Source organism: Myxocyprinus asiaticus, chromosome 29 (genome assembly GCF_019703515.2).
Source record: "Myxocyprinus asiaticus isolate MX2 ecotype Aquarium Trade chromosome 29, UBuf_Myxa_2, whole genome shotgun sequence".
In the NCBI taxonomy this organism is placed as follows: Eukaryota; Metazoa; Chordata; class Actinopteri; order Cypriniformes; family Catostomidae; genus Myxocyprinus; species Myxocyprinus asiaticus.
This window is the reverse complement of record NC_059372.1, coordinates 2,917,637-2,945,007: the sequence shown is the minus strand read 5'-3', so window position 1 is coordinate 2,945,007 and position 27,371 is coordinate 2,917,637. Positions and strand designations below refer to the sequence as shown.

Sequence of the window (27,371 nt, the reverse complement as noted above, 5' to 3'; positions counted from 1 at the left end):
ATTCTGTTAACTATGTACAAAACTTTGAATGGTCTAGCTCCGCAGTACATAAGTGACCTTCTATCACGTTATGTTCCATCACGTTTATTGCAATCGCAAAATTCTGGCCTGTTAATAGTTCCTAGAATATCAAAATTCACAAAAGGAGGTAGATCTTTTTCATATTTGGCTCCTAAACTATGGAGTAGTCTCCTTAACACTGTTCAAGATGCAGACACACTCACTCAGTTTAAGTCTAGACTAAAGACTCATCTATTTAGCCAGGCATACACTTAATTTATCCTTCAACAGAAATTAGTTCTGGCAATATTGAAGATACCTGTATAAAAGTATGTAAATTATATTTGGAAATAAGATAGTTAAACATAGCAAAATAATTATCAATAAAAATATCAGAAAAATGGACAATGCCCTTAGCTCTCCATCGTTTAAAAGTGTGATCAATAACAGAGGGCAAAAACAAGTGATTATTGCAAATAGGGCTGAATACAGAGCGTGACTCCAACTGAAAATGTTGTCAAAATTGTTTCCAAATTTTTAGTGTTGACAGCACAATGGGATTTCTAGTATAACTAGAGGAACGCAAAGACATTGGAGCAAAGACTAGTGCTAGAAAGGAAGAAGAGATGCAAGAGGCAGATTCTAGAGTACACCAGTTAACCTCAGGGGCATTACACCACAAAGAAATATTAGAAATATTAGATGACCAGTAATAAAATAGAAAATTTGGCAGAGCTAAATCACCATTGCGCTTATGTTGTTAGAGAATAGTTTTATTCACCTTGGAAATCATACCTGCCCAAATAAATGAGTAAATGATTTTATCAAGACACTTAAAAAATGATTTAGGCAGAAAAAGAGGGAGAGACTGAAAGAGAAATAAGAGCTGTAGCAAAACATTTATTTTAATGGTCTCCACCCTCCATACAAGAGAAAGGGGTAAGCTGCCCAAACATTTTAAATCATGTTTAATTTGTTCAACCAAATTTGTGAGATTATTCTTAAAAAGAGAACTGAGAGAATGAGAAATGTTTACACCTAAATAACAAAACCCTGCAGGAGAAAAATGAAAGGGTAGGGCACCTTTGGGAATTTTCTTAGCCATGTCATTTATGGGGAAACATTCACTTTTAGTAAAGTTCAATTTGTAACCCAAAAGAGACAAAGGTGTCAGGCAGGTGCATAATCTCATTGGCACAGCCTACTGGGTCCAGAACATACAACAACAGGTCGTCTTCATATAGAGAAACACAGTGTTCTACGCCTCCCCTGTGAATACCATATATTGATGGGATGATTTTAAAGCAATAGACAGTGGCTCAATGGCCAGTGCAAAAAGCAGAGAGGCTAGAGGGTATCTCTGCCATTTCCTCCGGGTGAGGGTAAAGAATGATGAACTATCAGAATTAGTTCTAACACCTGCAGAGGAAGCAGAATATATAGAAGGCGGATCCATGAGATCATATTGTGCCCAAAACCAAATTTTGCTAATGCAGTGAATAAATAATTCCATTCTACGCGGTCGAATGCTTTTTCAGCATCAAGGGAAATTACCATTTCAGAAGCTGCTGAAAGAGACGGATTAAAAATTATATTTAACAATCGCCAGATGTTAAATGACATCGGACGTCCCCTAATAAACCCAGTCTGGTCATCAGAGATAATATCAGGTAGACTTGCATCTATGTGTCTTTGCTAAAATTTTTATATCAGCATTTAATAAACTGATGGGCCTGTAGCTATTACATAAAGTTAAGTCTTTGTTGTTTTTTTTATAAAAGGTAGATAGATGCTTGATTCAATGAAGCTGGGAGAAGGCCCTGCTCCAATTACTCATTACACATATCAAACAATAATGGGGCTAATTGAACAGAGAATTTCTTATAAAAGTCTATGGGGAAACCATCAGGCCCTGGAGCCTTATTACACTGCATGAGACCAATACAAGTGGTGATTTCATCTAACCTGAGAGGTTCGTCCAATGTCTCTGCTGTGTTCGTATTAACAATAGGTATGTTTAAATTGTGGAAAAAATGATCCATTAAAGATGACTCATAAGGAGGTTGAGAAGTGTTAAGCCTGGAGTAAGAGGAGGAAAAGACAGAATTAATTTTGCGAGGGTTAGTAACAAGCTTATCTGAAGAGATATCAAAAATCTGTGTCATATAGCGGGATGCAGACTGATGTTTAAGCTGGGATGCAAGAAGATGGCCCACTCTGTCCCCATGTTCATAGTCTCAATGAAAAAGTCAATGTTTATGGATAAAAAGTCAGTCCTGGCAAGAAGCCTATATCAAATTTCCACTGGGGCCAGCTCTTAAAAGTGGGCAAAAAGGAGATGTCATATGCGGGTCATGATCAGAAATAAAGATGGCAGAGTAATCTGAGGAAATGACCGAAGAAAGTAGGGCTTTGTCAAGGAAAAAGTAATCAATACGTGAATAAACATTATGTACACTAGAAAAGAAAGAAAATTCTTTGTCGGATGGATGGGAAAAGTGCCAGGGATCTACACAGCCTATATAATTCATCAGTGAAATTAAGGACCTGGACATAGCAGATGATGTAGATGATTTAGACACAGATTTATCGAGATTATCATCAACATCACAGTTGAGATCACCTCCAAAATTAAGATGATGAGTGTCAAGGTTTGGGATTTTTGAGAAAATCATGGACATAAAATTAGGGTTGTCCCAGTTGCATAGACGTTTACTAAAACTACTGGAGTTTGAGAAAGAACACCACTGACAATTACAAAGCATCCCTCAGGAACAGAAATTACTTGCTCTTCTAAAAACATGACTCTTTTATGTATCAAGATTGCTGTACCTCTGGATTTGCTATTAAAACTGGAACGATACACCTGACCCACCCATGGTTTGCGCAATCTAGTATGGTCACATATACGCAGGTGTGTCTTCTGGAGAAATTTAATATCAGAAGATAGCGTCTTAAGGTGAGAGAAAACTTTGGAACACTTAATTTGACCACCCAACACACATACATTACATGTAACAATTTTAATGTTGTGTAAATTTTGACGGTAGAATCATTCAGCAGCCTCAGGGGAATCGAAACGGTGCTCCGAACCATTGTATGACTTGCAAAGTCTGGACGGATAGATCATGCCAAAATGAACACCGCGTTTATACAGCAAGCCCTTGACGTTATTAAACGAGGCTCTCCTTTTAGCCACTGAAGCACATAAGTCTTCATAGAATTTGATTCTGTGCCCCTTGAACAAAATCTCTTTCATGGCCCTCGCCCATTTGAGCACAGCTTCCTTCTCAATGTAGCGGTGAAATCTCACTATAACTGGACGGGGATTTTGACCTTGGCGAGGTTTGAGTCTCAGGCTCCGATGGGCTCTATCAAGCTCCGGTGGGGCAGAGAGGGCGTCGCCAAGAACTTCGGCAAAAAAGTCCGTCATAAACTGTATGGCATCCTTTCCTTCGATATACTCCGGAAGACCAACCACGCAGATATTCTGCCATTTAGACCGCGAAACGAGGTCCTCCACGTTAGCTCTTAAAGTGATGTTCTCCTCTGTTGTTGACACCAACTTCGACTGAAGAGTTGAGACCTCCTGTTTAAGATGAGTTATCCTGTCACTGTGATCAGAGAGACTATTCTCCATATCAGTGATAGTGGTCGCCTGAGTCGCCAAAATAGACCCAACAGAAGCAATGGATGAACGGAGAGACTCCAATGCCGAATTCAGCAGTGCGGTAAGTTCACCAGTCATGTTTTTCCTTAGTTTATCGAGTTCGTTGACCAGCATATCAGTTTTTAGTGGGGTTGGAGCATTGTTCGCCATCTTGCCGCTATCTTGCAAAAGAGGAGACACCTTCGTTTGAAGGTTGTTTTTACCGCCAACTTGCGTACCTTTACTCATTAGGAACAGGTTACCAGATCCAAAAATGGCACATAGAAAATGAACCAATCCCAATTAAGGTGTTATGCAAGAGAAGTATGAAAATCAATCTGGAGCACTGACACCACGGGTCTATCCACTACTTGACAAAATCGGAAGTCCCGTATTTAAAGTTTAAGTTTGGTGAACTCTGAACTGCGTATATGCATGACGAGAGGACACGTGACCAATAGAAGATCAAAATGTCACACACTGGCCTCTTGGTTCAGTACAAAGAATACATACTGTATTTCAATCAGACTCAAACAACAGACACAACTGATTCAGAGGTGTATTCGTTCAGCCGGTGAAACCAATAACTGCTCCCGCACTCTAATCCTATTTGCTTGCACTATAGTCAGTCTTTACAGGCATGAAATATCACTAAACCATTCTCGCACATCAAACTAGAGCCCTTTGGCTTTGAAAGGGACTGAATTCAGTGAACATGACGTCTAAGTCAGTGTATTGAGGTGAACAAGAACGATTAGTTTACTTAAAAAATTGGTTTAAAAAGACTGATTCTTTCACAAACTAAACATCACTAATTTTCTTAGAGGATGCAACTCAGTTTGGAAAAAATTCATCTTTGGGTTCCTCTTTCCAAATATTTACTTAATCTTGTTGGACCTGAAGATGATTTTTGCTCAGTGTGTCTACTTGGGCAATTAGTTTTTTAAATGTCTATGTAGATTACTTGCTGCCCTGAAACTTTTCTCACATGAAGAGCATTTGTATGGTTTCTCTCCAGTTTGGATTCTCTCGTGTGTTTTCAGGTGATGTGACTGAGTGAAACTCTTTTCACAGTGTGAGCACTTGTAATGTTTCTCTCCAGTATGGATTCTCTTGTGTGCTTTCAGGTAATGTAACCGAGTGAAACTCTTTCCACAGTGAGCACTTGTAAGGTTTTTCTCCAGTATGGATTCTCTCGTGTGTTTTCAGGTAATGTAACCGAGTGAAACTCTTTCCACAGTATGAGCACTTGTAAGGTTTTTCTCCAGTATGAATTCTCTCATGTGTTTTTAGGTGTTCTGACCGGGTGAAACTCTTTTCACAGTGTGTGCACTTGTAAGGTTTTTCTCCAGTATGAATTCTCTCATGTGTTTTCAGGTTATGTGACAGATTGAAACTCTTTCCACAGTGCGAGCATTTGTAAGGCTTTTCTCCAGTATGAATTCTCTCGTGTGCTTTCAGGTTTTGTGACAGAGTGAAACTCTTTTCACAGTGTGAGCACTTGTATGGTTTTTCTCCAGTATGGATTCTCTCATGTGATTTCAGGTTACGTGACTGAGTGAAACTCTTTTCACAGTGTGAGCACTTGTAAGGTTTTTCTCCAGTATGAATTCTCTCATGTTTTTTCAGGTTATGTGACAGATTGAAACTCTTTCCACAGTGTGAGCACTTGTAAGGTTTTTCTCCAGTATGAATTCTCTCGTGTGTTTTCAGGTGATGCGACTGAGTGAAACTCTTTTCACAGTATGAGCACTTGTAAGGTTTTTCACCAGTATGAATTCTCTCGTGTGTTTTCAGGTAATGTGACAGAGTGAAACTCTTTTCACAGTGTGAGCACTTGTAAGGTTTTTCTCCAGTATGAAATCTCTCATGTATTTTCAGGTCTTTTGACTGAGTGAAACTCTTTTCACAGTGTGAGCACTTGTAAGGTTTTTCTCCAGTATGAAATCTCTCGTGTATTTTCAGGTCTTGTGACTGAGTGAAACTCTTTTCACAGTGTGAGCACTTGTAAGGTTTTTCTCCAGTATGAATTCTCTTGTGTGTTTTCAGATTTTGTGACCGAGTGAAACTCTTTTCACAGTGTGAACACTTGTAAGGTTTTTCTCCAGTATGAATTCTCTCATGTGTTTTCAGGTTTTGTGACTGAGTGAAACTCTTTTCACAGTGTGAGCACTTGTATTGTTTTTCTCCAGCATGAATTCTTTGGTGCTGTATCACGCTGCCGGCTGTAATAAAGGTCTTCCCACATTCAAAGTACATATGAGCCCCCACACCGGTATGTATTTTCTGGTGCTTTTTCAAATAGGACAGGTGTGCAAAACGGTTTCCACAAAAAGAACACTTGTAAGGCTTCCCATCTGTGTGAGTTTTCAGATGTTTTCTGAGGCTTGAATTCAAAACAAATGTTTTACCACACTTTTCACATTCAAATGGTCTCTCTCCAGAGTGACAGCGGAGATGACCTTTGAGACAAACTGTATATGCAAAACATTTTCCACACTGATGGCACGTGTAAGGTTTCTGTCCAATATGAACTTTCATGTGTTTATTAAACCGGCTATTATTTGTGAAAATCTTTCCACACTGTGAGCAGGTGAAAGTATTTTTGGCTGCTCTTCTTTTATGCTTTTCTGGTGATAAATTCTTCTTAGTCTTTGAGCAACTCAAAGATTTTCCTCCAGTTGTGAAATCATGATGTTTCTGACACTGAAGTTTCTCCTCCACTTTATTCAGTTCTTGACATTTCTCTTTCGCTTCCATCAGCTCTACAATAAACACAGTAAATAGAAAAAAATCAATTCAAGAGGGAGAAACATAACATAAAATTGAACCTTAATTCAATGTCAGAACACAACAAATGTCCAGTATTAATTTGTGATGTTTGTCAGGGTTTGAAATTAACACCCACCCAAAAATCAGCAGTAGCTTGTTTTTCTTCTTTTACTCTTACTAGCCACTTTGGCAGTTGCCGTTTTCAGGGTTTTTCCTGCATTGAAAATTCTGTGAAAGTTGGGCCACTGCCGAAGCAAATTTTATTGTATTCATCTCACGTTTAGCACTTTAAAGGCACTAAATATGTTGCTCATATCAGATGTGCACATCTTCGAGGGCCAAATGAAGTGTAGTTTTGCGTCAGGAATGCAAACTAATCACCTTTTACCTAAAGTCACCTTTTTTAAAAGCTAAATCTCTACCTGTCACAATAGTTTTCACAATTCATTCACAATTATTTTTATATATTAAAAAATTATACATTATATATATATATATATATATATATATATATATATATATACACACACACACACACACACACACACACACACACACACACACCGATCAGCCACAACATTAAAACCATATTCCCAATATTGTTTAGGTCGCCATCGTGCTGCCAAAACAGCGCCAACCCGCATCTTAGAATAGCATTTCGAGATGATATTCTTCTCACCACAATTGTACAGAGCGGTTATCTGAGTTACCGTAGACTTTGTTAGTTCAAACCAGTCTGGCCATTCTCTGTTGACCTCTCTCATCAACAAAGCGTTTCCATCCACAGAACTGCCGCTCACTGGATGTTCTTTGTTTCTGGCACCATTCGGAGTAAATTCTAGTGACTGTTGTGTGTGAAAATCCCAGGAGATCAGCAGTTACAGAAATACTCAAACCAGCCCGTCTGGCACCAATAATCATCCATGCAATTATCTAATCAGCCAACCGTGTGGCAGTAGTGCAGTGCAAAAAATCAGGTCAGGAGCTTTAGCTAATATTCACATCAACCATCAGAATGGGGAAAAAATGTGATCTCAGTGATTTGGACCGTGGCATGATTGTAGGAGGATTTTGAGAACCGCAGTACGCGAAATTATGTCTGAATTGTTGGAATTTCTGAGCATGAGAAGGCAGAGATATGGTGAAATTCCTAGATGAGCTCTTCCCGAGTCTGCTCAACATATCAGGCCAGCAGCTAGAAATCGAGCAAGCTCAGAGTCCCGGCTCGCAGATCCGCTGAGGGAGACAGTCCCCGATCAATTCTGGAGTGAGTAAGCCTTTTGTAGATTTTCATGTTGCTGTCTAGTGGACCTGTCTCATTAAACATACACTCGACTATCTGAGGAAACTGTGCACCTTTTTTGTTTCTCTTTGTGCTGGTCCGGAATTTGTTTGTGTAGAATCATAGCTTCGGGAAAGCTTGTGGATGAACTGCTCGTTTTGGGTGCTTATGCCTCCTGTTGGCTGGAGTTGGTTTGTTAAATATTTCTTGCAGGGCATTGGAGTGAGTTTGACTGCCCAAAGAACTGAACGGTCCGTTTTTTGTTTTGTTTTTTTTTGTGCTGGTTCCACTAAAAGCTGGAGCTTGTTTTGTGGAGGAGCACACCTTTGAGACAGTTAAGTGGATACTACATGTTTTTTGTGTTTATTCCGCTTATGGGCTGGAGTTTGTTTTATAGACTATTTTTTCCTGTGTAATTCTGTTTCACAAATTTGTACAGAAGTACCGGACTTGAGCAATCCGATGGTAACATTTTCGCGGGGACTCTCGCAGGCGTATATGGACTTTTTGAGTTTAGAGGGATGGACGCCAGTTGGCATTGTCATGCGGGGTTAATGTGCATGTTTTTATTTTTTCTGTTTGTTTGGTTCTGGGGGAAGTTCGGGGTTTGATTGTTGCACCATGTGGAATGTGAATGGGTTGAGGCACCCCATAAAATGAAGGAAGGTTATTTCTTTTCTTAAACGTAAGAAATATGATATTGTGTTTCTTCAAGAAACGCATCTTTCCTCGCAGGAAGCTGAAAAATTTGGGAAGATATGGGGTGGACATACTGTCTTTAGTGCTGGCTCAAGTAAGAGCAGGGGAGTCATTACGTTGTTAAATAAGCATCTACAATTCAAATGTCTCAAACAGATTAAAGATAAATTAGGAAGAGTCATTGTTTTAGCAGAAATTCAAGGGCAAAGGTTGATTTTGGCTAATATTTACGCACCTAACGCTGATTATCAGGTCTTTTTTATAGATCTTGAAGGGATGTTGCAAGCCCCTGGCACCCCTCATGATATAATATTGGGAGGAGACTTTAATCTTTTGATGTCCATGATCGCAGTGTAGCAAAAGTGTGTAAGCCCCCTAGAGCAACATTGACACTTCACAGGATGTGTAAAAATCTTGGTCTTACAGATATTTGAAGACTTTTAAACCCATCTGGGAGGGACTATAATTTGTTTTCATCAGTCCATAAGATTTATTCTAGAATAGATTTTTTTTTTATGTATCTAAGTCCCTCATTTCATCTGTTGTGGATTGCTCAATAGAAAACATTTGTCTCAGATCACGCCCTGCCGAGTTTAAAGGTGTTGCCACATAAGGAGAAAAATAAATAATATAATTGGAGCTTTAATGTATCCCTTTTGCAAAATCCTGATTTCAAACAAATGTTAATTTCTGAGATCAATGTTTATATGGCGACCAACTGGTCCTCAGTATCCTCTGTGAGCATGGCTTGGGAGGCACTTAAAGCAGTTCTTAGGGGTCGGATCATACAGTATGCCTCATTCATAAAAAAATCCAAAGCACGAGAACTCGTGGAGTTGGAAGGGAATATTAAAAATGCCGAGGCAGAGCTGAAGCGCCGAATGTCATCTGATGACCTCAGGAGAATTGACCCAATTGAAATACAGATATAAAACTATTTTGTCACGGAAGGTGTAGTATTGGCTATTCAGGGCAAGGCAGTCATACTTTGAGTCGGGGGACAAAGCAGATAAACTTTTGGCTAGATATATAAAGCAGAGAGAGTCTTTTTCTACCATTCTCTCAATCTGCTGGTGGTGAAATATTTACCTCAGCCATTGATATTAATAATGCTATTAAAGAATTCTATCTTGATCTTTATAGTTCCACATCTTCGTCCACTGATGAAGATATTAGAAAATTTGAGGAACCATTAGAACTCCCTAAACTGATGACAGAGCAAAAAAATTATCTTTATTCTGAGATAACCTTGGAGGAGCTTGATGAGGTAATTAAGGCCCTGCCTACAGGCAAGGCTCCACTTTTGTTAGACGTTTATACAGAATCACTAAAGAATGGAAAGCTTCCACCAGCCATGACACAAGCAAAGATCCAAGCGAGTGTAAGAGCTACCGTCCAATTTCCCTGATTCAGCTAGATGTTAAAATTGATTAAGTTTTGACATCTCTTAAACATACAGCTCAGGTGGGGTTTATTTGGGGCCGCAGCTCTTCTGACAACATTAGGCATCTCATCAATATTATGTGGTCAGTGGCGAATGAGCAGATTCCGGTCGCTGCCATCTCACTTGATGCTGAAATGGCATTGAAATATACGGGTTCGGGAATACTTTTATTGGATGGATTAAGTTACTTTATAGAAATCCGGTAGCAGCGGTACAGACAAATAGATTAAATTCAGATTATTTTTATCTGGATAGGGGCACTCGGCAGGGCTGCCCTCTTTCCCCATTATTGTTCCGTCTTGCCTTGGAATCATTAGCAGCCATGATAAGAAAGGAAGATGATTTTCCAGGGGTGGTGGATGGAGGTATGGTGCATAAGCTTTTGCTTTACGCAGATGATATTTTATTATTTGTCTCCGACCCAACTAGATCTATTCCTTGCCTCCACAGAATTATTAATTCCTTTTCTAAGTTCTCTGGATACAGAGTCAATTAGTCTAAATCCGAAGCTTTGGCTCTGATGGCGTACTGCCCGGTAACGGCTTTCCAGCCAGGCACCTTCCAGTGGCCCAAACAGGGCATTAAGTATTTGGGTATTTTATTCCCAGCAAATGTCTGATTTAGAGTTAATTTTGATCCCTTAATAAAAAGGTTTGAGCGATGTGGGCAGGTGGGCTTCATTACATTTTTCTATGATTGGGAAGGTTAATGTTATTAAAATGAATTGTATTCCAAATTTTAACTACCTGTTACAATATCTCCCTGTAGATGTCCCACTCTCTTATTTTAAGCAATTTGATAGCATAACAAAGTCCTTCATTTGGAATGGTAAGTGTCCCAGATTACATTTCAGTAAGTTACATAGGCCGATTGACATAGGTGGGCTAGGCCAACCTAAGGTTTTGTTTTATTATTATGTGTTCGGTCTCAGACATTTGGCTCATTGTTTATTTCCACCTGAGAGAGCCCCTCCCTGATTTTGCATTGAACGAAGTTCTTTCCCCTATTTCACCACTGCAAAGCCCTTCTATCAAACTAATCTGAGAAATTAAGTTACACTCATTTATCTCGCATTTGCACTCAGTATGGACAAAAGTGTCCAGAGTTTTAAATTCAGACATTTATTTAAATGTTGCCTCGAGCATATGGCTGAACCCTAAACTATATATTAATAAGTCCCCTTTCTGCTGGTCTCGTTGTGAGGGGGGTTAATACACTCGGTGACCTAAATGAGAGTGGAGTATTGAGATCTTTTGAAAATGTATTCAACATTTTGGGATTCCCAGATCTCAATTCTATAGGTATTTACAGCTGCACCACCTGCTCTGCATTGTTTCTAGGAGTTGCACCCCCCCCACCGGAAGTGGTGATTACTGCTTTTGGAAAAGGTCATGAGGCATCAGTGTATTATTCCCCATTAATTCAGAGTCTGGGTGATGGAGCTTTAACTTCTGTCAAGAGAGAATGGGAGAAAGATTTAAAATTGGTATTGGAAGAGGGAGTGTGGGCTAGGATTCTAAAAAACATGAAGTCTACATCTAGAGAGGCATGGGTGTGTCTGATGCAATTTAAGATTTTACATCGATTCTATTGGACCCCCTCTAGATTGTACAGACTTGGTCTCAAAGACACACCCACCTGCAGGCGATGACAATCAGAACATGGGGACACAATCCATGTTTTTTGGGGGTGTGTAAAGATTCAAGATTTTTGGGTAAGGGTTCAGAATTTTATTTGTGAGGTGTTGGCTGCTCAGGTTTCATTTTGCCCCAGGCTCTGTGTTCCAGGTGATGGGACGGTCATTGATGTAGGAGATGGGTTCATGAAGAGTTGGGTCCTGGCTGGTGTCATGATCGGAAGGCAGGTCATCCCTATGGGATGGAAATCAGCTGGAGCGCCCTCGTTTCTGGAGTGGTGTGCGGAGTTGGGCAGGGTGGCGGCTTATGAGGGGATGGTTTGTAGAAAGCTGGGCAACATGGGATTATTTAATAAAAAATGGGGTAGGTATTTGGATTTTGTGGAGGGCTCTCCGGTGGAGATATTGAATGTGTGCATTCTTATTGTTTTTTACTTCATTTTTATTTTTTTCTGAATACTTTGTTGATTTATTGTTTATTTTGTGTCACTGTTGGTTTGATGTCGGGCCACTGGGATGTGTGTTTGTGTCGGGTGGGGGGGATGTTCGTAGGGTAGGGTTTAGGTTTATGTAATGTGATTCCATGTTTCCTGTTATGTTTATTTGATTTGTCAATGGAATCAATAAAAATTGTTAATTGCAAATAAAAAACGAAAAACTTAAGCCAAAGACATTACTAAATTCAAAGTGCACTTCAAACGAAACAAAAAAGCAATTAAAATAACTAATTGGTTAAAACATATATAAAAAACCTTTCCATTTAATGTCAGGCAAATAAATTACTAATAAAAATTAAGATATAAAAATTCTAAATGTAAACATAATTATAATGATAATAATAATCACAGAGATATAAATCATGGTTCGAGGTGAATGTGTTTTTGTATTATTTTATGATTTAATCACAGATGTATAGGTTGCAGTTGCGCTCACAATGAACTGCTCTGTGGAAATAAAGAAAACTGAACTCAAAGCACCTCCTGAGCTGAGATGGTCTGAGGTAATTTGCAGCATTGTCACAGACGATAATATTCTTGTAAAAAACTTTCACAAGACTGAAACAAAGAAAGTGTGAGAACCCTTTACATATGCGTGTTCCACAAGACTGCACGCCTCCAAACAAACAGCGCATCAATACATGCATATAAACGGCTTTTCTGTCATCTGTTCTTAAAATATAAGTGTTCTTACACACGTCTGTGTGTATAACAGCATTTCTTGTGTCATTCTGAATTCAAGATGCCTTACAGTTACCCACCATGCACATTATAGTCGGTACCTGCTGAATAAACATCTTCTGTCAATGTGCATACTTTGATGCCTGTGTAATTTGATATGTTGGTAAAGAACCTCTGGCTTTCAATGCGTTACTTAGGTTCATTTATCATGGGTCGCAAACACTTCATTAGGCAACTATTCTTTTTTTAAGGCTATTCTATTCGTTAGGCTATTGTATTGATATTGGAAGTTTCATTCATAATGTTTCCACCGGTATAAAATTTCACACCTGTTTTCCCTTATACCGAGAAAAACCAGTATCACTGTACACCGTGGCAACCCTAATAATCATCCTTACTAAACTGGAGTAACACTAAGTGGTAACTAGTATAGATTAATATTAAAACTATTAGAGTGAATATACGGTATAAGACATCATTTTTATACTGTAAAAGTTGTGGTTAAATGTGCTTAGGTTTTTAGTTTTTTTAATTTTTTTATAAGAAATACTGAAGTTTATTTATTTACTATTTATTTTATATCTATATCAATCTAACCACAGAAATAAGGAGCCATCCATGGTCTCACCTATGGACAAGGCCGTCCACATGTTGTAAAAGAAAACAGGTCTCATCGGGCCAGGCGACCTTCTTCCACTGCTTCAAGGTCCACTTACGACGCTTGCGTGCCCATTGTAGGCGCTTTCAATGGTGGACAGGGGTCATCATGGACACTCTGACTGGCCTGCGGCTACGCAGCCCCATATGCAGCAGGGTGCGATGCACTGTGTGTTGTGACACATTCCTCCTGTAACCATCATTCAAATTTTCTGTGACTTGTGCCACAGTAGACCTTCTGTCGGTTCAGACTAGCACATCGATGATCCTTGGGTGCCCAACACCCTGTCACCGGTTTGTGGTTTGTCCCTCCTCGGACCACTGTTGGTAGGTACTCACCACTGCTGACCAGGTGCACCCCACAAGCCATTCCAGAGATGCTCTGACACAGTCATCTGGCCATAACAATTTGGCTCTTGTCAAAGTCACTCAGGTCTTTACACCTGCTTATTTCTCCTACATTCAACACGTTGACAATGAGAACTGATTGTTCGCTTACAATCTAATCTACCCAAACCTTGACATGTGGCCTTGTTAGGAAATGATTAACGTTATTTACTTCATCTGTGAGTGGTCATAATGTTTTGGCTCATCATTGTACATATCTGTTAAAATCTCAGTAAATGAAGTTTAGTGTTTCATGACCCTTTAAATACAGGTTATGTTCTTTACTATGGTGGTCGCCACTTGATGTCCATTGTAAAATCTGGGTCTCGAAGCAAAACCAGTTGAGAACCACTGGCCTAGAAATCCAACCAACACAGGACAACAAAATAGAATAATAAACTGTGCTTTTATTCATTATCTGCAGCTTTCTTTTTCTTAAGTTAGAGGGCAAGCGCACAACATCACTGTTTCTTTCCTTTTTTCCCCACTGCTACACTGTAGATCCAAAAACGTGCAGCGCCGCTGGTAAAAAGCAGTGCAAAAACACTGTAGTACAAGCACCTTTTTAAACTGAGCACTTAAACAAAAATAAAAACAGCAGGGAACTGTTTTGAGTGATAAAATGACTTGTAAAATGACAGTCGATTGACATGAAAATGTAAATCATTAAAGGAAGAAACATACCTGATGAAATATAATCATTTTCATCTCTCTGTTGTTCCTCTGCTGTGTTTTCCTCTTTTATCTCCTCCTGCTTCACTTCGACCTTCACTGGTGTCTGCAGCATCTGCTGTTCTCCAGCATTACAGACAGAAGTCAGAGACTCTGTGGAGGTTTGATCATCATCATTTTCATTACTCTGTTGTTCCTCTACTTTGATTTCTCCTCTCATATTCATCAGGTTCCTGCAGTCTAGTAACTTCACTGAACACATCTTCACTGGTATCTGCAGCATCTGCTGTTCTCCAGCATTACAGACAGAAGTCAGAGACTCTGTGGAGGTTTGATCATTATCATCATCATCTTCATTACTCTGTTGCTCCTCTGCTGTGTTTTCTTCTTTTATCTCCACCAGCATCACTTCAATTTTCACTGGTGTCTGCACCATCTGCTGTTCTCCAGCATTACAGACAGAAGCCAGAGACTCTGTGGAGGTTTGATCATCATCATCTTCATCTCCCTGTTGTTCCTCTGTTGTGTTTTCTTCTTTTATCTCCTCCTGCTTCACTTCAATCTTCACTGGTATCTGCAGCATCTGCTGTTCTCCAGCGTTACAGACAGAAGCCAGAGACTCTGTGGAGGTTTGATCACTCTGATTACTGTCAGTAGAACAGAGTAAAGTGAGCTGTGAGTCTTGTGTGTCTCTGGATCTCTGTTCAGAGAGTTTGTCCAGCAGCCGCTGTGGTGTGGACTGATCATTGCCGCTCCACACTGAATTCTGACATTCTGTGGAGGTCCCATCAGTCACACACACTGAAGATTGACAGGAAACCTTTTCCAGCTCCTGACAAACACAACACAATCACATCTGTGCCGTTCATCATATCACATCATTTGAAAGCTTACAATCTCAACTTTAAGGATGAAATGAATGTTTGACCTGTAACCTGTCGTCTCTCTCCATCAACTTTGTCTTCAGTGACGTCATCTCTTTCTTCAGCGGAGAGATTTCTGTGATGAAATCATTAATATCCAGCATGGACAGATCAGTTCCTACTGATTTACAGCCGATCACATCCACCTGCTCTCTCATGATGAACATATTAACACAAAAATATCAGTATAATGGACTGACATTCATTAAATTCAAAAAGATTATTATAGGATTATATACAGCTCTGTTAAATAACTTTGTTCTGATATGGTAGCCTATAAATATAAATGTGTGCTTGGAGTTTGGTTTCATTTTTCTGACAGCAGGAATATTATCAGATATTATAACAGGCTTTAACATATACTCGCCTTCATTTAACTAATTTACAATCAGCCGATGAATTTAACGAGCTCATTATCAGAAATGAAACATGATATTCTCCATTTCTGCTAGTTTCTCCTGAAACTGAATTTTAAAGCGTCCGTCACAAATCAAATCAAATAAATTACCAAATGAATAAAGCATTAAATTAAATAAATGAAAAAATAATATTGTTAGGTCTATATAATTGTCTTTTCTTTACACAAACTTAAATTAGCCTTACCCAGTTCTGTAGATGAATAAAGTCGGCTGAATGACATTCTCAGAATGTTCTTCACTTTTTTCAAGACTATAAACTATCAGAACTATTTGTTCAATGCTGAGTTCACTTTCAGAAAACTAGCTTTTGAACATTTTAAAACTTAAATATTTTAAATCTAACCCTCTTTACCTCGTATCGTATTTGCTGAGCTTCTTCAGAAAATGTCAATTGTATTATGATGCTAAATTAATTTTAGATGACAATCAAGTTCAGGTGGTCATTAAATGTTGCTGGACAAATATGCAGGACATAGTGCAGTTGTGATGTCGATGCTTTAGATTAGATGATTGTTCAAAATAGCCTACTGAATATCAGGAATGTATCATATATGTCAACCCTGATATTACACAGCATCATTTTTTTCTTTAATAGCTGTGCACACCGCACATATACATCGATGGATGGTCCTTATAGTAAGACCTAAACCCCACTACTTGGTGCAGGTTGCCAGCTTGAACAGGGCCGTGACGATTTGCTTTCTTTGGGACCAAAACCATGTTTTAATATAGATTATCCATGGTTAATCTTGTGATTACTTTGGTTTTATTACAAATACAATGGTTAAACTACCACAGTAATCATAGTTAAACTATAGTTATTGTAGTAAAACCATAATAATCCCAAAATTATGTTTTTTAAACCACAGTATTCGTTTTCCTGTAGTATTATAGTTTCACTACGAATATCATGATTAAAATATGGTTACTGTAGTAAAATCATGGTAAATTTATTGTGAGGGAAAGTAAAACTATTTCAGAAAACAAATTCCCCCTGAAGAGGCTCCGAAGTTTTTTGTTTGTTTCTCCTGAAACTGAATATTTTAAAGAGTCACAAAACCGCCACAAACGACGATAATAATCTTCTATTACGATCATTAAAACGCCAAAGAAAGAAAAACAACATGCACAGAAAAACACAAACATAACTATAAATCTCACAGATGAGATGAACACGTCCCGAATAGAGCGAACTTCTTCTTCAGAGGTTTAATGGCGGTTTGTAAACCAATGATTGTTGGTGCTTTACCGCCACCAACTGGTCGTGTTTACAAAGTAACCCCGAGTTACCTAAAGTCTCGCGAGAGCCGCATTGAATGACAGTAGTCACGCTTCTTCTTCTTTGGTGTTCATTGGCGGTTGGCAAACCAGCTTATAGGTACATTACCGCCACTGATTGGACTGGAGTGTGGTACAAGATTATGCACGAGAAAAAAAAACCTATATTCTTTTTACTAATTCAGTTTCTTTTATAAACTTAATAATGTCATCATATATCTTGCCAGCTGTTTTCCCTAAAAGACCTGATAAAGAAAAGTCATGATGTTTTGCCTTCCTTAGTGACTGAATGGTGATATCTCTCAGCATTATACAGGTGCATCTCAATAAATTAGAATGTCGTGGAAAAGTTCATTTATTTCAGTAATTCAACTCAAATTGTGAAACTCGTGTATTAAATAAATTCAGTGCACACAGACTGAAGTAGTTTAAGTCTTTGGTTCTTTTAATTGTGATGATTTTGGCTCACATTTAACAAAAACCCACCAATTCACTATCTCAAAAAATTAGAATACATCATAAGACCAATAAAAAAAAAAAAAACATTTTTAGTGAATTGTTGGCCTTCTGGAAAGTATGTTCATTTACTGTATATGTACTCAATACTTGGTAGGGGCTCCTATTGCTTTAATTACTGCCTCAATTCGGCGTGGCATGGAGGTGATCAGTTTGTGGCACTGCTGAGGTGGTATGGAAGCCCAGGTTTCTTTGACAGTGGCCTTCAGCTCATCTGCATTTTTTGGTCTCTTGTTTCTCATTTTCCTCTTGACATACCCCATATTTTGATGCGCTAAAACTTTTTTCGCAAAAAAACCTTGGATGGAAACATAGTTACTGATAAAAATATGAAGAATTTGAGATGGATTGATGTTGATTGTGTTATTAGATAATGGATTGCCAACACGTGTGTGGCCATGCTTCTCACGTAATGCTAATTAAACATGTGCCAGAGTTAGGCCATGTCATCATCTATTTAAAAAAAAAATTGAGCTAAAAGAATAAATACACAGAGACAGTGTGTGAGAACACATGATTTTATTTGAAGAAAAAGTGAAAGGATACAGAATTCAGTGTTCAATATGTTGCAAAGTAATTGAAGCGTTTGATCTGCAAAACGGAATATTGTTGTATTGTGAGTTGATAATATGTGGTTATAAATTACATGAAGAGATGATTAAAAAATCTTTTGGCTTTGTGTTATGCAAGGTCAGGTTTTTGGTTTTGTTTTCTTTGTTTCTGTTTTCCTTACATGTGTGTTCAACTGGATGTGACAACTTCTGTGCTTCAACACTATTGGATATGATCATATCCTTGCACTGAATATCCTCTTGAGTATCAAATGGTGTTTGGACATGGTGAGCCAACCAAACAATTCTGTATCCTGTGAACTGAATCACTTGTGTCATCAACAGAGTGGTAGGAAAATTTGATTCATTTTACTTTGAACATTGAACTCCACAAGAACTGATTCACTGAAATGACTGATTTAATTGCTTCATTCGCAAGAGTAGATTACCTGAACTGATTCACAGAACCGATTCACTGAGTTGATTCAATCAAGAGTCAATTATTTTAACTGACCATTTGAACTAGGCTGCGTTTCCAAAAAAGTATCGCAAGTTTAAGTTAATCTTAGAGACCATTGGCGCCAATGGTTTCTACAATCTACTTGGGTTTACGATGCTTTTGGGAAACGCAGCCCTGAACTATTAAGCCCACTGAGTCAAATATTTGATACCGACTTATTGAGTTGATTCATTAAACAACAACAACAACAACAACACATTTTTTTATTGAAATGGATTTGTTTAACCATTCTTATTAGAGAGTGAAACAACTGACCAGAGTTTTGAGTCTTGAGTGATTGTGAACACTCTGAATCTTTTGAATATTTTTCATGTAATTTTGTTTTAATGCAATGTTGTGTTACATGTTGATGTTTCGTGAGTTTAAGGGTATTTTCTTTTCACATGGAAACTGATTTAATGAAGACAATACTTTGCATTTATTGAGAATCATAAGAAGTTCATACCTAGCTTTTTTAAGTGATTTTCATCCTGTTTTCTTTGAAAAAAAAAAAAGTGTAATTCGAAGATACATTTTCAAGAATCTAAAGATTTAAATCACATTTAATGTTTAATTGTATCACATTGTATTGTGATTTTGACCTGACCAAAAATGAAAAGAGAAAAGAAAATATAAGAAGAAATTCATTCAATTCAACTGGGAATCAAATCTCTATGAAGTAATGTCTGTGAGATCTCCCATTAATGTATATCAAATAAAAGACATGGAGTCAGGAAAATCTTCTACTTCCTGTTAATTTCCTGAAAAGAGATACTGAGGCTGACTTGTCATCTGAGCACCATTCAGCTCTTAGTCGAAGTGTTTCTGCTGTTCATTTTCCTGACAATTCTAAAAGTGACACAAGAACAATACAATGGGTCTGGGGATAATGACGACCCTGATGAAGATGGTGACCTTTTCTGGTGATTGGAATTCTATGGCTGTGAAAAATTATAATTTCGATGTTGACTCTGATACCTGCAATGGTTCGGTGTCCATTGAACAGAAAAGTGATTTGAGTCACTTGTCATTGAATGAAGAACTGCCTCTCGATGATCAGTCAGTCCAAAGTCCAGCACAATACTCAACTGACTCATCAGATCGAGCAACAGTTTCTGATGTACATAAGGAACTTTGGAACATTCTGGTGAATCATAAGACTGTAAATAGGGTCAATATACATGTGGGGAAAATTATTTTCTGAAATAGCAGTTAGAACTACTTAAGAGGGATTTAACGAACTCTGAAACGCTTAGAAGACTGAAAGTTCAGTTGTTCACATAGGTGGGTAGAGCAGACAAAAACTGTACTCAAGTAAAAGTACAATTACTTAAAAAAATTACTCAAGTTGAAGTAAATGTTCTAACATAATTACTTGAGTAAGAGTAAGAAAGTATCCAATTAAAAGAGTTCTCAAGTAGTGAGTAACTTGTTACTTTCACAAATGACATAATGGACATTAATTCCCCTGTATTACATTACATAATACACATTTAACATGTATTACAGAATTATTATTATTAATGGAAATTCTGTCATCATTCACCACTGTGTTGTTCAAAACCCATATGACTTTCTTTCTTCCATACAAAACAATAGAGATTTTTGACAGAATGTTTGCCTGAGTCTCCATTTACTTTCAGTGAATGTTTTTTTTTTTTCTCCATATTTTGAAAGTGAATAGTGACTGAGACTGACAGTCTCTAACACTCTGTCAAACATCTTTTGTGTTCTACAGAATACAGAAGGTCACATGTGTTTGGAACAACATGAGGGTTTGGAAATTATGACAGAATATAAAATTATGGCTGTGCTATCACTTTAAAGGAATAGTTCACCCAAAAATGAAAATTCTCTCGTCATTTACTCACCCTCGTGCCATCCCAGATGTGTATGACTTCCTTTCTTCTGCAGAACACAAATTATGATTTTTAGAAAAATATCTCAGCTCTATAGGTCAGTACAATGTGAATGAATGAGTGCCAAAATTTTGATGCTCCAAAAAGCAACTAAAGGAATCATAAAAGTAATCCATATGACTCCAGTAGTTAAATCCATATGTTCAGAAGTGATATGATAGGTGTGGGTGAGAAACAGATCAATATTTGTCATTTTTTGCTAGACATTCTTCTCCCTGCCCAGCAGATATGAAGAGAAGAACGTGAATCACCAAAAACACAAGAAGAAGAATGTGAAAGTTCTCATCCATGGAGCATCTAAAATACACTTCAGAATCATGCATTTTTATACAGTTTCTGTTCCCCCATATCTCTTTGAGTGATGGCCTCTTCATCCAATGAAATTGTCTTATGCCTCCCTAGTTTCATCTTCGCCATCTCCCTTCTAGCTGGACATCCTTGACCCCAACGTGCTTCAATGATGGCAAAAGCATGACTGTTTAATTTTCTATGTATAAAACACACTGTAATCACTTCATATGGTTATATATTTTATATTGACTAACTATCCTTACTTCCTGCATTAATTTGATTAGTATATTAAATGATTTCCCTTATTACATTTGTTGGTTACACATATTCCTAAAAATGGAGAGTTTTTTTGTAATTAAATTTTTTTTATTTTTATTAAATCATACAATAACAAAGAAATGCAAAACATTTATATATATATATATATATATATATATATATATATATATATATACACACACACACACAATCAACATTTAAACCCCAGCAGTAATCACCTTATTGAAATGCAATCTGGGACGCTTACCATTCCAAATGAAGGACTTCGCTATGCTTTCAAATTGCTTGAAATAAGAAAGGGGGACATCTACAGGGAGAGATTGTAGCAGGTAGTTAAATTTTGGAATACAATTTATTTTAATAACATTAACCTTCCCAGTCATCGATAAATGTAATGAAGCCCACCTGCCCACATCACTCGAAAACCTTTTTATTAAAGGGTCAAAATTAACACTAACTATATCAGACAAATCTCCTGGAATAAAATCCCCAAACACTTAATGCCCTGTTTGGGCCACTGGAAGGTGCCTGGCTGAAAAGCCGTTACTGAACAGTACGCTGTCCGAGCCAAAGCTTCGGATTTAGACCAATTGACTTTGTATCCTGAGAAATTGGAAAAATAATGAATAATTCTGTGGAGGCAAGGCATAGATCTAGTAGGGTCAGAGACAAATAATAAAATATAATCTGCTTAAAGCAGAATCTTATGTGCCATGCTTCCTGCCGTCACCCCTGGAAAATCATCCTCCTTTCTTTTCGTGGCTGCTAATGGTTCCAGGGCAAGACAGAACAATAATGGGTAAAGAGGGCAACCCTGCCGGGTGCCCCTATTCAGAGTAAAATAATCTGAAATTAATCCATTTGTCTATAAAGTAACTTAATCCAACCAATAAATGTACTCTCAAACCCATACATTACCAAAATCTTAAAAAGATAATCCCATTCTACCATATCAAACACCTTTTCGGCGTCAAGTGAGATGGCAGCGACCGGAGACTGATAATTTGCCACTGACCACATGATATTGATGAAACGCTTAATGTTATAAGAAGACCTATGGCCACTAATAAACCCCAGCTGATCTATAAGAGATGTCATAACTTTACTTAATCGATTAGCCAAAATTTTTTACAAAATGTGTACATCTAGCTGGATCAGGGAAATTGGACGGTAACTTTTACACTCGCTTGGATCTTTGATCTTTGTCCTTTTTTAAGAATCAGACTGATCCGGGCTTGTCATGGTTGGGGGAACCTTTCCATTCTTTAATGATTCCGTATAAACTTCTAACAAATGTGGAGCCAATCTGTAGCATAAGATCTAAAAAAATCAGCAACAAAACCATCTGGCTCTGTAGAATATTTTTATCAAGTTGAGTATAAATTAATCAAGTATAATCAGTGTTAATATAGCCATTTTATTTACAATTATTTCTGATGGTCAAGCATGAATCTTAGTGTGTGTGTGTGTGTGTGTGTGTGTGTGGAGAACCCTGTGTAGGAAAGGAATGTGCTCACATATAGTAAATTGCTCTCATGACTGCTGAGAAAATATATGTTGAGGTTCCTCCACAGTGGTCTCCTGTCCACTTCTTAAAATAAACAAGTTTGGAGTCAAAGAATAGGAATGGTGACATGTATGGAATGTATTGGCCACTCCTTGGTAGATGATATGAATATAAGCAGGTGCAAACCAAGTTGTTGTTGTGATGGGAACAACTCTGCTTTTTTATCTCTGATAATAAATCTTCTGGCATCAAAACCCCAAGACTTCAAGAGTGATGTTTCACAGAGGTGGCAGAAGCCACAACAGCCCCAGAGCCTTGCCTGTAGGTAAGGCCTTAATTACCTCGTCAAGCTCCTCCAAGGTTATCTCAGAATCAAGAGAATTTTTTTGCTCAGTCGTCAATTTAGGGAGTTCTAATGGTTCCACAAATTTTCTAATATCTTCATCAGTCGACGAAAACGTGGAACTACAGAGATCAAGATAGAATACTTTAAAAGCATTATTAATATCAGTGGCTGAGGTACATATTTCACCACCAGCAGATTTCACTGAAGGAATGGTAGAAAAAGACTCTCTCTGCTTTATATATCTAGCCAAATGCTTCCCTGCTTTGTCCCCTGACAAAGTATGACTGTCTTGCCCTGAACAACCAAAACTCCACTTTCCGCAACAAAATAGTATTATATCTGTATTTCAATCAGGTCAATTCTCTGAGGCTATCAGACAATATTCGGCACTTCAGCTCTGCCTCGGCACTTTTAATATTCCCTTCCAACTCCACAAGTTCATGTGCTTTGGATTTTTTGGTGAATGAGGCATACTGTATGATCCGACCCCTAAGAACAGCCTTAAGTGCCTCTCAAGCCAAGCCCACAGAGGATACTGAGGACCAGTTGGTCTCCATATAAACATTGATTTCAGTCTTTAACATTTGTTGGAAATCAGGATTTTGCAAAAGGGATACATTAAAGTGCCAACTATATGATTTCTTTTTCACTGTATTTGGCAACATCTCTAAACTCACCAAGGCGTGATCTGAGACTACGATGTTTCCAATTGAGCAATCCACAACAGATGAAATGAGGGACTTAGATATATATATATAAAAAAAAAATCTATTCTAGAATAAATCTTATGAACTGATGAAAAAAAATGTATAGTCCCTACCAGATGGGTTCAAGAGTTAGCCAGATATCTGCAAGACCAAGATTTTTACACATCCTGTGAAGTGTCACTGTTGCTCTAGGGGGCTTACACACTTTTGTTTCACTATGATCAAGGACTGAGTCCATCAAAAGATTAAAGTCTCCTCCCAATATTATATCATGAGGGGTGCCAGCGGCTTGCAACATCCCTTCAAGATCTATAAAAAAGCCCTGATCATCAGCGTTAGGTGCATAAATATTAGCCAAAATCAGACTTTGCCCCTGAATTTCTCCTAAAACAACGACTCTTCCTAATTTATCTTTAATCTGTTTAAGACATTTGAATTGTAGATGTTTATTTATCAGTATAATGACTCCCCTATTCTTACTTGAGCCAGCACTAAAGAAAACATTTGACATATTGATATAATAAAAAAAAAATTGTGTGTCAAAAACAAGATTATACAGACCACATTCCCCATTAGTGCAACAATCAAACCCCGAACTTCCCCCGAACAAAACAAACAGAAAAAAGAAAAACGTGTGCATTAACCCCGCGCAAGACAGCGCCAACTGGCATCCATCCCTCTAAATTCAAAAAGTCCATGTACACCTGCGAGAGCCGCCACGACAACTTTGCCATTGGATTGCTCAAGTCCGGTTCTTCTGCACAAATTTTGTAACAGAAAATACTTTGTAAAACAGACCCCAGCCAACAGGCAGAATAAATACAAAGAACATGTAGATTCATTCATTCAGTCTCGAAGGTGTGTTCCTCCACAAAACAAATTCCATTTGGTATAAAGCCGTTCAGTTTCCTCGGACAGACAAACAATTGTTCAGTGAGCCGGCTGTTATGAGTGCAGCAGATGACGTAATCATTCCAATGTCTCAAGAAAATACTACACAAAATTACACTCCAGCCAATAAGAGGCATAAGCACAAAGAACGAACAGATTCATCCACAACTGTCCCGAAGCAGTGTAATTCCACAAAACAAACTCCAGCCGCAAGGCGAAACCAGCACAAAAAGAAACAAAACAGGCATCCCGGTTCCTCGGATGATCAAGAGTCAAATTCACTTGGAGACCGCGTAAAAAAATACACCATGACTTACTCAGTCCATCAGCTTTATAAAAGATGTCCTTTATGTAAGCATGTAGATATTTTGCGGTCATTCATAGTGTCCATTCTCAATCTGGCCGGGAACTTCAGTGTAAAAGCAATCTTCCGTCAATGCAAAAGTTTCTTGAAGGAGTCATGCCACAAAACAAACTCCAGCCACTAGGCGGAGCCAACGCAAAAAGAAACAAAAATGGTGCTCAGCTTCCTTAGACAGTCGAGTCACTGAACAGCGCGTCAGTCCACTCACATAAGAAACGCCCAATGGTTTACCCACCCATAGTTTCTATATAGGCCAGTGCCTGTATGGGGCATAAAAATACTTTGCAACCGTCCTTGGTGTCTATTCTCAGTTTGGCCTGAAACATCAGTGCAAAAGCGATCTTCCATTGATGTAAGACTTTCTTACATTCCTTGAACCGATCGCGTTTCTCTCTTGTCGAATTCGCAAAGACCGGGAACAAGAAAATATTGTGATTCTTCCAAGAAAGCTTCCCTTTTATCGGATGATCTCAGAAATTTGGCCAGAATTGATTGGGGCCTGTCTCCCTCAGCAGATCTCCGAGCCGGGACTCTGTGAGCTCGCTCGATTTCCAGTTTATGGTCTGTTATGTCGAGCAGATTCAGGAAGAGCTCATCCAGGAATTTCACCATATCTCTGCCCTCTTCGTGCTCAGGAATTCCAACAATCCGTATATTGTTCCTTCGGCTCCTATTTTAGAGATTTTCCAATTTTTCCTAAATGTGTTCCAGGTCTGTTTTGGACGCGGGCGGATTAGCGGATACTTCCCTTTCCGATGACTCCAGATAATTGATCCGTTTCTCAACATCTGCCACTCTTGTGACCAACTCAGAGAATTTTGTTTCTCAAGTCAGCAACAACCTTCGTCAGCATCACTCAGATGTTGGACAGTTCACGCTGAATTTCTTCTCCTGCTGCGCTTTCTAAATCATGTCTTTTAATGTCTCCAGAGTCTGAGGATTTTGACTTCTTTGCCACGTTTACTTCAAAGAGCAAATATGTAACGGGGTGTATCGAATCTCACTGGATTATAACATGAAAATAATTAAAAAACTAGCAAATAGCACAGAGCTCATGGCTCACACGTCTGCTTCTTGCATGGCGTCACGTGACCCCCCCAAAAATGGAGAGTTGTATGTCTGTTCACATACATGTTTCATCTCATTTCTAGCACTAATTAGTGCACATATATCATCTGCCTTTTTTGGACACCAGGCAGTTCCTGTCTCTAACCTTAAGTCACCCTTTTAATATCCACATGCTCACCTCCCTTAAAGTCATCTAAAGTTTAACAAATAAAGGCTGTCCACATACATGTTTTTCATGTCATTTCTAGCACTAATTAACACACATATATCATCTGCCTTTTTTTTGTTGAACAACAGCTCTGCTCTTATTAAAATATTAATCCTCTTAGTATCCCCACACATGTCTCCCTATGGGTCATACAAAATTTGACAGAAAGAGGCTGTAATTCTCCCTAGAGAAGCCGAGCTGCATTTTTCCATTGATTTGCACTTTGATTATTAAACTGAGTAAATGATAATTAAATCAATAAATGCAAATAACATATTGAATAACTTTCATAATGCAGTTATTCATAGTACATTGATTACACATTGTCATTTTTTGATCATTGCATATTGCATACATATCAATTCAATTATCAAAAATGGATTAACTGAATGATTAAATAAAAAAAATATTCCATATAACTTAAGTGATTTTTTTAGCTTTAAAATGTTGGCACCTATTCACTTGCATTGTATGGACCAATAGAGCTGAGAAATTCTTCTAAAAATCTTCATTTGAGTTCAGCAGATGAAAGTAAGTCTGGACATCTGGCATCAGGGTGAGTAAATAATGAGAACATTTTCATTTTTGGGTGAACTATACCTTTAAAGGCTCCTTTCAGATCTGGATGAATTTGTCAGTAAGAAGGGAGGTTTGGGAACCTTTCTAGTAATAAAACTTGAAAAATGTCCCACAGGGACAATATACAGTATATAATAAATCAAAGCAAGATTATGCTTTATTAATGCCTACTTTCACTATTTCATAGCGTGGATTCTTAGTTCGGTGTAGTTACAATTTTCAGTGTCGAAAGAATTTAGATCAGTAGTTCTGTACAGCATTACCGCCACTCCCTAAACGCAGAGTACGCAGCCTGCGTACTAGGACACCAGCCCTGGTGCTTTTTCGGCTGAGCAAAAGCATTTACTGGTGCACTGCAGAGAACGCCCCTGGGCACTTCGGCAGATATAAAAGAGTATATTTCTCTAAAAGAGTGGCACACACGGAACATAAAGATGCCTTTCCGTTTGTGTGTTATTCCTGGTTGCGGTCGTTATCTCTCGCCTTCTGATGGTCACGATCACTGTCTTTCGTGTCTGGGCGCAACCCACGTGGAGACAGCATTCGTGGATGGATCATGTACTCATTGCGAGAACATGACCATGGCAACATTGCGGTCGCGGCTTGCCTTCGTAAGAAAGCAAGCCATCCCAGCGGCTCCCCGCCTCGGT

General features: G+C 38.3%; 1 protein-coding gene and 1 pseudogene across 2 annotated transcripts in view; both read right to left on the bottom strand.

Moving 5' to 3' along the window:
- Nucleotides 1–27,371, bottom strand: part of LOC127419864 (zinc finger protein 271-like) — a 263,395-nt gene that overhangs the window by 184,275 nt on the left and 51,749 nt on the right. The window lies entirely within an intron of this gene.
- Nucleotides 881–27,371, bottom strand: part of LOC127419867 (zinc finger protein 678-like) — a 152,989-nt pseudogene continuing 126,498 nt past the window's right edge.